Raw genomic sequence first — 16085 nt, 5'->3', positions numbered from 1 at the left:
GTCATGGTGATCTTCACCCTTCCTTTTTACATTTTATCCTTTGGCAAGCAGAGTATGTTGGAAAGATCCTGGTATATATGGCTAATTGGATGTGAGTTTTCATGAACTATTATTGTTGACATTACCCTTGAGGTAAAACGTTGGGAGGCAAAACTATAAGCCCCTATCTTTCTCTATGTCCGATTAAAACTCCATACCCATAAGTATTGCGTGAGTGTCAGCAATTCTGAAAGACTATATGATAGTTGAGTATGTGGACTTGCTAAAAAGCTCTTATATATTGACTCTTTCCTATGTTATGATAAATTGCAATTGCTCCAATGACTGAGATTATAGTTTGTTAGTTTTCAATGAAGTTTACGATTCATACGTGAAATTGTGATTGAATTATTACTCTAGCATAAGAAATCATATGACAAGAATTATATAAGTTGCTGTTCTAAGAATGATCATGATGCCCTCATGTCCGTATTTTATTTTTATCGACACCTCTATCTCTAAACATGTGGACATATTTTTCGATTTCGGCTTTCGCTTGAGGACAAGTGAGGTCTAAGCTTGGGGGAGTTGATATGTCCATTTTGCATCATGCTTTTATATCGATATTTATTGCATTATGGGCTGTTATTACACATTATGTCACAATACTTATGCCTATTCTCTCTTATTTTACAAGGTTTACATAAAGAGGGAGAATGCTGGCAGCTGGGATTCTGGGCTGGAAAAGGAGCAAATATTAGAGACCTATTCTGCACAGCTCCAAAAGTCTTGAAACTTCATGGAAGACGTTTTCAGAATATATAAAAAATACTGAGCGCAAGAAGTTCACCAGGGGGGCCACACCCTGCCCACGAGGGTGGGGGCGCGCCCTACCCCCTGGGCGCGCCCCCTACCTCGTGGGCCCCCTGGTGGCCCTCCGATGTCCATCTTCCGCTATATGAAGTCTTTCGATGAGGAAAAATAAAAATCCATCTTCTCGAATGAAACTCCGCCGCCACGAGGCGGAACCTTGGCGGAACCAATCTAGGGCTCTAGCGGAGCTGTTCTGCCAGGGAAACTTCCCTCCGGGAGGGGGAAATCATCACCAACGCTCCTCTCATCGGGAGAGGGATATCTCCATCAACATCTTCACCAGCACCATCTCCTCTCAAAACCCTAGTTCATCTCTTATATCCAATTCTTGTCTCTAAGTCTGGGATTGGTACCTGTGGGTTGCTAGTAGTGTTAATTACTCCTTGTAGTTGATGCTAGTTGGTTTATTTGGTGGAAGATCATATGTTCAGATCCTTTGTGCATATTAATACCCCTCTGATTATGAACATGAATATGCTTTGTGAGTAGTTATGTTTGTTCCTGAGGACATGGGAGAAGTCTTGCTATTAGTAGTCATGTGAATTGGGTATTCGTTCGATATTTTGATGAGATGTATGTTGTCTCTCCTCTAGTGGTGTTATGTGAACGTCGACTACATAGCACTTCACATTTGGGCCTAGAGGAAGGCATTGGCAAGTAATAAGTAGATGATGGGTTGCTAGAGTGACAGAAGCTTAAACCCTAGTTTATGCGTTGCTTCGTAAGGGGCTAATTTGGATCCATATTTTTCATGCTATGGTTAGGTTTACCTTAATACTTTTGTTGTAGTTGCGGATGCTTGCAATAGAGGTTAATCATAAGTGGGATGCTTGTCCAAGTAAGGGCAGTACCCAAGCACCGGTCCACCCACATACCAAATTATCAAAGTACCGAACGCGAATCATATGAACATGATGAAAACTAGCTTGAGGATATTCCCATGTGTCCTCGGGAGCGCTTTTCTCTATATAAGAGTTTGTACAGGCTTGTCCTTTGCTACAAAAAGGATTGGGACACCTTGCTGCACTTTATTTACTTTTGTTACTTGTTGCTCGTTACAAATTATCCTATCACAAAACTATCTGTTACCACTTATTTCAGTACTTGTAGAGAATACCTTGCTGGAAACCGCTTATCATTTCCTTCTGCTCCTCGTTGGGTTCGACACTCTTACTTATCAAAAGGACTAGATAGATCCCCTATAGTTGTGTGTCATCAGAACTCCTCGATATTTTCCTCGCCCTCGCATCTACCATTGTTTTTTCTGTCATGGATGACCCAAAGAATGTCATGCAGCTGTGTCTCCGGCCTGCCTAGGATGAAAAGCCCATTTTCTATCATTGTATTTTATCATAGAAGTAGGAGCCCACCACATCTATGATGATACCGGGTTTTGTCACAATTATCGTCATAGAAGTGTCATAAGGATGATAGAAAAAAGTTCGTTCGGCCCAAAATGTCACGGATGTGTCTTTCCTTTGTAGTGTTACCGGGTTGTACGACTCACCAGACCTGCTGCGGTCCGTCTGGAGACCGAAGATGGCATCAAAATGCAAAACTCATGGAACATTGAGCATCTTCGCAAGTTCTACCCATAAGGCACAGCTGCCGGGCCCTACCCCGGCATGCACCCTTTTGTACAAGCCTTGCAGATGCGCATGTAACCCTTTGTACAAACCCAGGCGCAGACCCTGAGCACAGATAATGAAACGAAGCGCTGGCGCCCTAAAAACATGCACACATATGGTTAGCTTAGCATAATTTGCCATCATCATTTAGATAAGGTCGTATGCTGCTATGTTTTCCCCTGCACTAACTACAGGACTTTTGCCGTGGACTTGATCCTGGGAAAAAGAGACGGGAAGGAAGCTTACATATCGACCCTCGACAGGCCAAATAGATAAGTTTCTTTTTATCCATACATGTTTCTGTAAGAAGAAAACTTGTGCATAGAGAAACCTTGTCACCTTCGAAACATTTGTGCTCCCATTCTTGTGCCCGAATGTACTTCAGTCAAGATGGTTGTAGACAGAGAAGGATCGACAAGGGCCCGGTTCCCTTCTGTAGTTTCGAGCCCGACAGGCCAAGCCCCGCGACGACAGTAGAAGGTGCCGGCAAGATAGCTTGATGAGAAAGTTGTTTACTTAAAAGTATAGAGGCATCCCTCCTCTGCATGGATAGGATACATGCACAAGCACCCAGCAAAGCCTGTCTGTTTTCATTAATATGTAGATAAATGAGTACAAGTCTTACAGAGCACAAATATGGATGAAAAAGATTACATGTTTAAGACCAAAATTTGACAAATGCCTACATGTTTTAGGCTAAAAAAAGACAAGTGCCCGTAATCCCTTTCTTGTCCCTCTCCTCCTAGGAGCTACGGAGGGAGATGAAGTGGGCAAAAGGAGCACCTAGGCAGAAGCCCAGCCTGACCCCGTCAGTGCCCGCGGGACGCAGCCTGACAAGACCAGGATGGTGCGGACGAAGGTGATGGGCGGGGAGAGTGGCTAGGCGCCCCCCTGGTCACCGCCACCAGGGCCAGCAGAGCACGACAACATGGATACCGGCAGGAAGGACGAAGCCAGAGTCCACGGGGAAGCCTGCCGGGGCCTAGCTGGAAGACTGCTCGAGGAGGCAGTGACACCATTGATACGTCTCCAACGTATCTATAATTTTTGATTGTTCCATGCTATTATATTATCATTCTTGGATGTTTTACAATCATTTTATAGTCATTTCATATCATTTTTTGGAACTAACCTATTGACATAGTGCCAAGTGCTAGTTGTTGTTTTCTGCATGTTTTTTGACATCGCGGAAAATCAATACCAAACGGAGTCCAAACACAACGAAACTTGTTGTGGCTTTTTTTTGGACTAGAAGACATCCAGTGGGTCGGAGAAGCACTTGGGGGTGCTTCGAGGGGAGCACAACCCACCAAGGCGCGCCTAGAGGCCGAGGCACGCCCTGGTGGGTTGTGCCCACCTCGGTTGCCTCCCAAACCACCTCTTTACTCTATAAATACCCCAATATTCCAGAAACCCTAGGGGAGTCGACAAAAACCAATTCCAGCTGCCGCAAGTTCCAGAAACACCAGATCCATTGGTGCCTCATGTCAAAACTAGAGTATTTAAGTGTTGATATTTTGAAAGACATGGTTGCTTGTTGATATGTTTGAGTATTTAAGTCTCATTTCAAAACTAGACTATTGCTTTGAACCATACAAAAGTCCAAATGTCCATGCTATAAAGAAAAGAATATGAGATGAGCATGTTAGGCAGCATTCCACATCAAAAATTCTGTTTTTATCATTTACCTACTCGAGGACGAACATGAGTTAAACTTGGGGGTGCTGATACGTCTCCAACGTATCTATAATTTTTTATTGTTCCATGCTGTTATATTATCATTCTTGGATGTTTTACAATCATTTTATAGTCATTTTATATCATTTTTTGGTACTAACCAATAGACATAGTGCCAAGTGCCAGTTGCTGTTTTCTGCAAGTTTTTTACATCGCAGGAAATCAATACCAAACAGAGTCCAAACGTAGAGAAAATTTTTGAGGATTTTTTTTGGACCACAAGACATCTAGTGGGCCAGAGAAGCACCTAGGGGGTGCTCCGAGGGGAGCACAACCCACCAGGGTGCACTTGGAGGCCCAGGCGCGCCCTGGTGGGTTGTGTCCACCTTGGTTGCCTCTCGAACCACCTCTTTACTCTATAAATACCCCAATATTCCAGAAACCATAGGGGGTTCGATGAAAATCAATTCCAGCCGCCGCAAGTTCCAGAAACACCAGATCCAATCTAGACACCATCTTAGATGGGTTCATCATGTCCATTGGTGCCTCTCCGATGATGCGTGAGTAGTTCTTTGTAGACCTACTGGTCCGTAGTTAGTAGCTAGATGGCTTTCTCTCTCTCATTTGCTTCTCAATACAATGGTCTCTTGGGGATCCATATTATGTAACTCTTTTTGCGATGTGGTTGTTGGGATCCGATGAACTTTGAGTTTATGATCAGATCTATCTTTTTATCCATGAAAGTTATTTGAGTCTTCTTTAATCTCTTATATGCATGATTGCTTATAGCCTCGTATTTCTTCTCCGATATTTTGGTTTTGTTTGGTCAGCTTGATCTATTTATCTTGCAATGGGAAAATGTGCTTTGTGATGCGTTCGATCTTATGGTGCTTGATCCCGTGACAGAAGGGGAACCGACACGTATGTATCATCGCTATTAAGGATAACAAGATGGGGTCTATTTCTACATAAATAGATCTTGTCTCCATCATGTCATCATTCTTATTGCATTACTTTGTTTCTCCATGAGCTTAATACACTAGATGCATGCTGGATAGCGGTCGATGTGTGGAGTAATAGTAGTAGATGCAGGCAGGAGTCGGTCTACTAATCTTGGATGTGATGCCTATATAATGATCATTGCCTAGATATCGTCATGATTATTTGAAGTTCTATCAATTGCCCAACATTAATTTGTTCACCCACCGTGTGCTATTTTTCTCTAGAGAAGCCACTAGTTAAACCTACGGCCCCGAGTGTCTTCTTTATTATATTTGCCTTTGCGATCTATTTTCCTTTGCTTTCATTTCAGATCTATTAAACCATAAATACAAAAATACCTTGCTGCACTTTATTTTATTTGGCGTTCGGTCTGTCAACTTATACAACTCTCTCACGTCCGTTTGCCAATTTATGGCACCGTTGCCCGAAAGGGATTGACAACCCCTTTAATACGTTGGGTTGCGAGTATTTGTTATTTATGTGCAGGTGACATTCACATAGTGTTGCATGGTTCTCCTACTGGCTCGATATCCTTGGTCTCATAACTGAGGGAAATACCTACCGTTGATGTGCTGCATCATCCCCTCCTTTTTGGGGAAATACCGATGTAGTTCTAGTAGACATCAAAAGGAATTTCTGGCGCCGTTGCCGGGGAGACATCATCAACATCTACCAGGTTCCTAATCACAAATCTCATCTCCTCGCAATTTACATTATTTGCCATTTACCTCTCATTTTCCTCTCCCCCACTTCACAAAAATTTGCCATTTTATTTTCCCTCTTTTTCGTTTGTTGTTTTCTTGTCGGGTCTGTTTTTGAGTGCAATCTTGTTGCGTAGTCACAATGACTCAAGAGAACACCACTTTGTGTGATTTCTCTAATACCAACAACAATGATTTTATTGGCACTCCGATTGCTCCTCTCAACAGTAGTGCGGAGTCTTGTGATATTAATACCGCTTTGTTGGATCTTGTTATAAAAGATCAATTTTCTGGTACTCCTAATGAGGATACCGCATCCCATCTTAACACATTCATGGAATTGTACGATATAGAAAAGAAAAAACATGTGGACAATGATGTTGTGAAGATGAAATTATTTCCGTTTTCTTTGCGCGATCATGCAAAATTTTGGTTTTCTTCTTTGCCTCGCAATAGTATCGATTCTTGGGATAAGTGCAAGGATGCTTTTATTACTAAGTATTTTCTGCCCGCAAAAATTATTTCCCTTAGAACCCAGATCATGAATTTCAAGCAACATGAACATGAGCATGTTGCACAATCTTGGGAAAGGATTAAAACGATGCTAAGGAATTTCCCAACTCATGGGTTAAATCTTTGGATGATCATACAAAAATTTTATGCGGGGTTTAATTTTGTCTCGTAATCTTTTAGATTCCGTCGCGGGTGGTACTTTTATGGAAATTACTTTCGGTGAAGCCACCAAATTGCTTGAAAATATTATGGCAAATTATTCTCAATGGCATACCGAAAGAGCTCCTACTAGTAAAAGAGTTAATTCAGTTGAAGAAATTTGTTCTTTGAATGAAAAAGTTGATGCTCCTATGGAATTGGTTGTTAATAAAAGTGCTCCTATTGATTTTAATGATGTGCCTTTGTCTGCTTTGTTTGAGCAAAATAGTGATGCCGTAGATGTGAATTTTATGTCGTGAAACAATTTCGATAATATTGCTTATGGAGGTAATTTTAATCCTAGGCCTTTTCCTAGTAATTCCTCTAATAATTATGGAAATTCATATGGTAATACTTCTTATGATAATAATAGGAACACCTCTGATCCTGAGAATAATATTAAAGAATTTATCAACACTCAAAAGGTTTTCAAAGCTACAATGGAATAAAAGTTGAATAAGATTGACGATTTTTCTAGAAGTGTTGATAGAATTTCACATGATGTAGAAAATCTCAAGATGAAATTTTTTGTGCCTAAGGTTGAGGAATCAATTAAATCTCTTTATGTTTTCATGGATGAAATTAAGAAAAGAACCGCTATGCTTAGAGCTAGAAGAGAATTTTTAGAAAAAGCGTTTTTCTAGTGATTGCCTTCATAAAAGTGATGAAGCTCTTAAAATGATTGGTGTTTCTTACATTGTTTACTTGTTTAGTAAAATCAAATTTGATGATAAAGGGACAGGAGAAGAGTCATCTTTAGTTAGAAGGTGTCCCGATAATTTGGAGGGTGAAAATCTTGTTGAGAAAATTGATAAAAGTGGGTTTGAAGAGGTTAAAACTTTAACTAGTGATATGCCCACTCTTTTGGATTACAAAGACTTTAATTATGATATTTTCTCTTTGATTGATTGTATTTCTTTGTTGCAATCCATGATGAATTCACCCCATGCTTATGAACAAAATAAACCATTTACTAAACATATTGTTGATGCTTTGATGAAAGCTTTGGAAGAAAAAATGGAATTAGAAGTTTAAATTCCTAGAAAATTTCATGATGAGTGGGAACCTACTAACAAAGCCAAGATTAAAAATGATGAGTGTTTTTCTTTATGTGACTCGGGTGCTAGTGTTTCTACAATTCTGAAATATTTATGTGATGCACTTGGTCTTACCGATATTGAAGAGTGTTCTTTAAATTTGCACTTGGCGGATTCTACTATTAAAAATCCTATGGGAAGAATTAATGATGTTCTTATTCTTGCAAATAGGAATTATGTGCCCATATATTTTATTTTTCTTGATATTGAATGCAATCCGTCTTGTCCAATTATTCTTGGTAGACCGTTTTTACGCACTATTGGTGCCATGATTGATATGAAAGAAGGCAATATTAAATTTGAATTTCCACTAAGGAAGGGTATGGAACACTTCCCTAGAACAAGAATTAGGCCACCATATGAATCAATAATGAGGGCATGTTGTGGATCTAGAAACAAAGATGACAATACTTAGATCCTTGCTTTATGTCTAGCTAGCGACGTAAAATGATAGCCTTGTTGGGAGGCAACCCAACGAATAAAATTTATTTTTGCCTTTTCTTTCTATTCTTGAGTGTTTGCAAAATTATTCTACTGTTATGATTGTGTTTTTTTGTTTCAATTAGTGTTTGTGCCAAGCAAAGCCTTTAGTAACATGTTGGGTAATAGTTGACTTGATCTTGCTGAAAAAACAGAAAATTTTGTACTCACGAAAATAATTTTTATTTTTAACAGGAGCATGATAAAATACCAATTATTTTTGAAGCATATTAATATACAATTTTTTCACGTGGTCCTAATTTTTCAGAATTTTGGGAGTTACAGAAGTATTCTAAATATCAAGATTGCTACAGACTATTCAGTTTTTGACAGATTCTGTTTTATTTGCGATGTGTGCTTGTTTTGATGATTCTATTGTTTTTCTTTGAAGAGTGTTTGCCATAGAAAAGTTGGAATACAGTTTATATAATGCAAGAATAAAATATGAATGGGTTTCAACATTACTTATAGTAGTGATTTGTTTTCTTATACTAAAGGATCTCATGAAAGTTTTGTTGAGTTTTGTGTGATTGAAGTTTTCAAGTTTTGGGTGATGTTACGATGGATGAAGGAATAAGGAGTAAGAAGATCCTAAGCTTGGGGATTCCCATGGCATCCCAAGCTATTATCCAAAGGGAAGCAAGAAACTAAGGTTGGGGATGCCGGAGTGGCATCCCCTATTTCTTCTAAGGACCATCGGTATTTTACTCGAAACTATATTTTTAATCGTCACATACTATGAGTTTTGCTTGGAGCTTCTTGTATGATATGATTCTTTGATTGTTTTACTTTTTGTTTTAAGTCTTGAATCCTTTCTGGACACACCTATTTGAGAGAGCCAAAATTATGCCATGAATTGTTAGAATTGCTCTCTATGATTCACTTATATCTTTATGAGCTATGGAACTGCTCTAGTGCTTCACTTATATCTTTTTTGAGCACGATGTGCTTTGTTATTTTTGAAGAAATGCTCTCATGCTTCACTTAGATTTATTTGATAGTTAGTATTTTTTTTAAGAAATTCTCTCTTGCTTCACTTAAATTATATTGAGAGAAAGAAATATTATGCTCATGATCTTCACTTATATTTGTTTGAGCTTATCAAAAGCAACACATGAAAATTAGTCCCAAAGTGATAGATATCCAAGAAGGATATAATAAAAACTTTCATGAAGATCATTGGACAAAATAAACTTGATTCCTTGTAATAGTTTTGAGATATGATGGTGTGATATGTGAGTCATGTTGATGAGTAATTATGCTTTAGTAAGAATATTGGTGTTAAGGTTTGTGATTCCCTATGCAAGCACGAAAGTCAATAGTTTATGCAATGAAATTACATCCTACTTGTGGTGCATTATTCGGTGTTAATTATGCTTAATGCTCACTTATGAGATTATCTGTTTCTTGGTTGGTCGCTTCTCAATCTTTTGGTAGCCTTAATTTTGCATTAAGTATGATCACTACTTGTGCATCCAAAATCATTTAAACCAGTTTTGCCACATGAGTCCACCATACCTACCTATATGCGGTATTCTTTTGCCGTTCGAAGCAAATTTTTATGTGCCAATCTCTAATTTTCAAAATAAATTTCTCTTTTGTGTGCTCGTACGACTCATGAATCGGTAGGGCGTGGCTAATATATTTCCATGCTAGATATGTTATTCTCACGATGAGTGTTTAATCACTTGTCATTGCACGACAGTATGGGAAAGGTATTAGGGATGCCCAGTCCCGAAATGAAAAATAAATTTACTTTATGTTGTCAAACAATAAATTCCTTGGAAAGTGTTGGTATGGAAGGCACCCGTGGATACGGCTAGCCATGAAAAGTGAAAGTATGGTTGAAAAAAGGAATAAACTTTAATTTCTGTTTGGGAACCACCTATGATATATCTAGCACGGAAAGTATTGGGAACTACTCGATCGTTCTGGTTGACAGGAAAAGCATGCCTCCCAAAATGTTTTTATCTCTACGTTTTTTCGCTTTGAGCTCTGGCACCTCTACAAATCCCTACTTCCCTCCGCGAAGGTCCTTTCTTTTACTTTATGCAATTTTTGTTCTTAATTCAAGTCTCCATCTTCTCTTATAAAGCACCAACTAGGGGGCACTATGATCATACTTGAGCATTGGGTGCAGCTAATATGCGAGTGTGTTTCATGAATGGATCAATGATTGAGCATGATGGGCTAGGTATAACTTGTTTTAGCGTTGATATTTTGAAAGACATGGTTGGTTGTTGATATGCTTGAGAATTTAAGTCTCATGTCGAAACTAGACTATTGCTTTGAACCATATAGAAGTCCAAATGTCCATGCTATAAAGAAAAGAATATGAGATGAGCATGTTAGGCAGCATTCCACATCAAAAATTCTGTTTTTATCATTTACCTACTCGAGGACGAACAGGAATTAACCATGCGGATGTTGATACGTCTCCAATGTATCTATAATTTTTGATTGTTCCATGCTGTTATATTATCATTCTTTGATGTTTTACAATCATTTTATAGTCATTTTATATCATTTTTTGGTACTAACCTATTGACATAGTGCCAAGTGCCAGTTGTTGTTTTCTGCATGTTTTTTACATCATAGGAAATCAATACCAAACAAAGTCCAAATGTAGTGAAACTTTTTGTGGATTTTTGTTGGACCAGAAGATATCTAGTGGGCCAGAGAAGCACCCGGGGGTGCTTTGAGGGGACCACAACCCACCAGGGCACGCCTGGAGGCCCAGGGGCGCCCTGTTGGGTTGTGCCCACCTCGGTTGTCTCCCGAACCACCTCTTTACTCTATAAATACCCCAATATTCCAGAAACCCTAGAGAAGTCGGTGAAAATCAATTCCAGCCGCCGCAAGTTCCAGAAACACCAAATCTAATCTAGACACCATCTCAGAGGGGTTCATCATGTCCATTGGTGCCTCTCCGATGATGCGTGAGTAGTTCTTTGTAGACCTACTGGTCCGTAGTTAGTAGTTGGATGGCTTTCTCTCTCTCGTTTGATTCTCAATACAATGGTCCACGACAAAAAAATACACTTCCGTGATGATACGTGTTTGTCACAATAGGTCACGTTTTCTGTCATGCATGTACATCCATGACAATTTTATGACAGAATCAAGATAGTCATACATGTGCTGTCGTAGAAGTGTTACATGACATTACCAAAATTATCATCACGGAAGTGTCCACTTCCATGACGATAAATCGCGTGTCACAAAAGTGCTTTCGTCAAGGGTGACCGACACGTGGAATCCACCGTAACGGAACGATGTTAAGCTATCGGGTCTGGTTTTGGATCCGATAACCCGTTAACAGCCCCGACCAATGGGGATTTTCCACCTGTAAAATCATCAATGGCTGGAGGAAACATGTGTCGGCTCACCGTTGGGACAGATGGCATCCACTCATTGGACCCAAAGCGCATATGACACGTTGACACGTGGCACGACCCAACAGAGGCCCATTCCTGTGAAAAGGCCAGCCTGTTTTACTTGGTCAAAAGGTGGCGGGCCGGCCCATGGCAAGCCTGTTAACGGCCTGTTCGCATACAGCCCATTTACAGCCCGCTAACCCAGGGCTCGTTTACGGCCTATCTGAATTAGGCCCAGTAGCATCATCTGGGCCATCCAATATAATTCCAGCCCGTTTTAACTTCTGGCCCATGTATGGCTCATGACGTATTTCGGCCCATTAATGGCCCGTGGTGAAGCCGGCCCGTAATGAATAGTGTATCACTTTATACCCATTAGCGGCCCATTATTCCATTGGGTCGTTTCCAGCCCGTGTTTCCTTTCGGCCTTCTAAGGGCCCATTTATTCTTAGGCTCATTTTCAGCATTCGGTTACTTACGACCCATTACTGGCCTTTTTCTGCTTGTGGGCCAAATTCAACCCGTGGATACAGTCGGCCCGTTTGTGGCCCGTTAATCTGTTGGGACATTTTCATAGCATCAGCAAATACAGCCTATTAATGGCCCGTTATGGTCAGCCCATAAAACGTACGATTTCCACTCTAGCCCGTTTACGGCCCCTTATACGGCTCGTATAAGGCCCATAGATGAGACGGCCCGTAGAAGGCCATGGATCCTACGGGACATAGAAGGCCCATTGACCCGACGGCCCATAGAAGGCCCATTGATCTGATGGCCCATAAAAGGCCCATGGATCCGACGGCCCATAGAAGGCCCACGGATCCGATAGCCCATAGAAGGCCATGGATCGTTCGTCACGTAGATGGCCCATGGATCGTACGGCCTATGGACGGCCATGGTCACTACAACGTTTGGGCGAGTTGGCCCCCGTTTGAACGACATAGCATATTCAAAGAATTATCCTACTCTATACTATCACCTCTAAAAAACATACACTATACAATAAAGAGACAAAGGCATAGAAACATAGAACAATCCTACACTATACAATAAAGAAATTACATTCAATTATACCCACTGGTCATTATGGTTCGGCACTAGTGATAATAAAGCATACACAAACAGCAAATTACATACACTGGGCAAATACAGCTCATACATCATGGACGCGCATCAACATAACTTATCATTTGGACTATAATCTCTTCAGAAAATAGGATTCGCCGGATTTAGATAGCACAACTTTCAGTCTGCAAAATCTCCAATTCCTTTGTTGTTACCTCAGTGTCTTGTTGATTGTATGTTCAGAATCATGTACACGTTATCTTGCTATCTCTAGTTGATGCTCGAGAACATCAGCACATTCCAATTCCAATCCATAATCATTCAGTAATGGCCATGCCGCACTACTCGTAGATCTTTGTGTTGATGTCACTTCATCCTGAAATGTTTCTGTAAGTACACATGACTAGGGCAAAAATATAGTTACAACAGTGAAGCGAGCATGACAGACTATTTTGTACATGGCAAAACAAGACTAACAATAATGTTACACGTCATGAAGCATAAGCAGGTGATATTTTAAAATTTATAAAAAAGGTAGTCTATGCAGCCTGCATACAGAAATCTCTCTTAGCTCACTAGAGGAGCATGATGTTGGGGCCCAATCCAAAACACAGACAAGTTACAAATTTAGACAACACGTTGCGTAGAAGTAAGCAAGAAGTTGGCCATTCTGTAGCTCAATTGAAGTCTTAGGGAGCATAATGAACAGAAGAGGATTTCATACAAACATACCTTAACATGTTGAATAAAGCAATTGAAAAGAGCAAATTAACTATGCCTGAAAAAAATAAGGAATTGAATTGTTGAGTTGGATATAGTGACTTACCTTAACAGGTTGAAGAGGCTCAGTGCAGCTCCTACTTCTCTTGCAAGGCTCCTTCCTAAAATCTTGTACTTGGAAATCCTCAATCTTATCTTCATTGCATCCTCTCTGCAAGGTGACAAAAACTAGTTACTCGTCTCCTTGGAAGATAAATATGCACACTTTCTAGTCTGTGAACACAAAAGGATGAGATTATAACAAAACAACACCACATAATGAAACATGCCGCATCTCTTGCACTTGCACACAATGAAATGAGCATTTACTGTGTCTGCACTATGTAAAAACTAGGCATACCTTCGAACTGGGTCTCCAGGTACTCTTGGAGAGCCTACTTTAGTGTACATCCAAACCTTTATGTCACCTATGAGTTAGAAAAGGCCCCACTACAGCAGCCCTTAGTGTTTAAATCGTTGACAAGCTCTGTTAGAGTGTTAGGTCAAGAACAGCAAGTAATCAAATCAAACAGTCCTAGTATGGCTGGCTGATGCAAACAAGCAATTGAACAGATGTGTGAGCAAATCTTACATATCAAGAAAAGAAGCAAAGAAGGAGGCTTAAAGACCATCACTTGATTAACCAGATTTAAGGGGCATTTAAACATCATGTGCAACGTATGAACTAACATAAACATTGCATATTCCAGATTCTACAATGGAATGCACATGTATTAGGTTATGCCATGTATGATGATGCCTAAATGTACACTATAGCAGGCAGGAGTGATTCATCATTCCACGCACAATTGAATTGCAGGTTAAGGGCCAGTTCTATTCCGCCTTTTCAGGGCTTATTATTGAAATAAGCCATAAAAGATGTAAAGAAGTCATTTTTGAGTTATGGGCTTGGGCTTAACTAATTTCGCTTTGGAGGGGGGTGTTTCAGGTAGAACCTCACTAAAAATTGAAGGGAAGGGGAATAGTGAAATGACTCTGTTGTCTACCTATATTACACTCAAAATGCAACTGGTGACGCCCGCGTCACACCTCACCCTCAAGTAAAAACAAACACGCAAGCGTTCATTGCCCTGCCCGCTTGCATCTCCTCTCCCCTTTCCCTCTACCTCGATACCCTGCCTGCAGCACTAGGGTTCGTCCAGCAAGTTGTCGCCACTGGTCCCATCTGGCCTGGTCCTCGACGATGCTCTATCCAGCTAGGCTACATGGCCGGCGCATACACTACAAAAAGAAGACACATCCATGACATTTTGGGCCGAACGACAAAAATTTCTATCATACATATGACACTTCTATGACGATAATTATGACAAAACCCGGTATCATCATAGATGTGGTGGGCTCCTACTTCTATGACAAAAAATCATGACAGAAAATGGGCTTTTCGTCCTGGGCGGGCCGGAGACGCAGTTGCATGACATTCTTTGGGCCGTCCATGACGGAAAAAACCGTGGTAGAAGCGAGGGGGAGGAAAAGTTCGGGGAGTTCCCGGTTACGGTGGGAGGTCGGGGGCCCAGCGATGCGCGCTTCTCTCGTACACGTACGCGCGTGTGTGTGAGGCGTTGGCTCTAACTGAACCCGAGCGAGGCGTTGGGCTCTAACTGAACCCGAGCGATTGCACTACAGGCTACGTGTTACTGAACCCGAGCGATCGATCGATGGCTGTTAACTGAACCCGATCGAGTGATTCCTTCGCTACTGCTGCTAACTGAAGCCGATTGATGTTGCCTCTGGATGAACAGTGAGCGTTGTGGGGGGGGTTTGGATGAACAGTTCCCGGTGGGGGTGGATGAACAGGACCCCGATCGATCGAGCCGGTTGGGGCTGGATGAACAGGACCCCGTGGAGGGCTGGATGAACAGGACCACCCCGTGGAGGGCAGGATGAACAGTAGACGGTGGAGGGCAGGATGAACAGTATCCCGTGGAGGGGTGGTTGAACAGAAGACCGTGGAGAGGGCTGGTTGAACAGTAGCCGGTGGAGTAGCGCGCGGTGGAGGCTGGATGAACAGGAGCCCGTGGATGAACAGTCGCAGGTGGAGGCTGGAGGAGGTCGATGGTGGATGAACAGTAGCTCGTGGAGGCGGGAGGGGGTCGACGGTGGAGATGAAGAGTATCCCGTGGAGTCCTGTTTTGCGGTACGCCACACCCCTCCCGATGAACAGGAACCCCGTTTTGATCGTAGCGCTCCAACACAAGTTCGTTTCCTCCGTTTTGCGGTACGCCACACCCCTCCCGATGAACAGGACCCCTGTTTCGACCGTAGGAGGTCCGTTTCCTCCGTTTTGCGGTACTCCAGACCCCTCCCGATGAACAGGATCCCGTTTAGAACATGGCCGGTCAAACACAAGGCCCTTTCCTCCATTCTGCGGTACGCCAGGCCTCGTTTCCATCGCCTGTTCCGTCCAAGCCCTCCCGATAAACACGACGCATTCCGTTGCCTCCCCATGAGCACGACGCATTCCGTTGCCTCCCCATGAACACGACGACGACGCTGTTTCTCCGTTCCGACCCAGCCATGTACACGAGCCCTGGCCGTACGTATGCGCGAGTAGGTGTTCGAGACCCCGCCCGTATGTACACATACGTGGTCGTATTTTCTTTCTTGCACCCTGGCCGATGTACATAGGTGTACATGCTACGTGCGCGCCTCTACTACGACACGTGTGCGCCTCTACATCCACCAGTATATATGTACGTACACGTTCGTGACCAG

The sequence above is a fragment of the Triticum urartu genome, chromosome 7A, assembly GCF_056163025.1.
Source record: "Triticum urartu cultivar PI428250 chromosome 7A, HENAU_Tu73, whole genome shotgun sequence".
Lineage (NCBI taxonomy): Eukaryota > Viridiplantae > Streptophyta > Magnoliopsida > Poales > Poaceae > Triticum > Triticum urartu.
The sequence above is the reverse complement of the archived record's forward strand: the minus strand, read 5'-3'. Positions refer to the sequence as shown.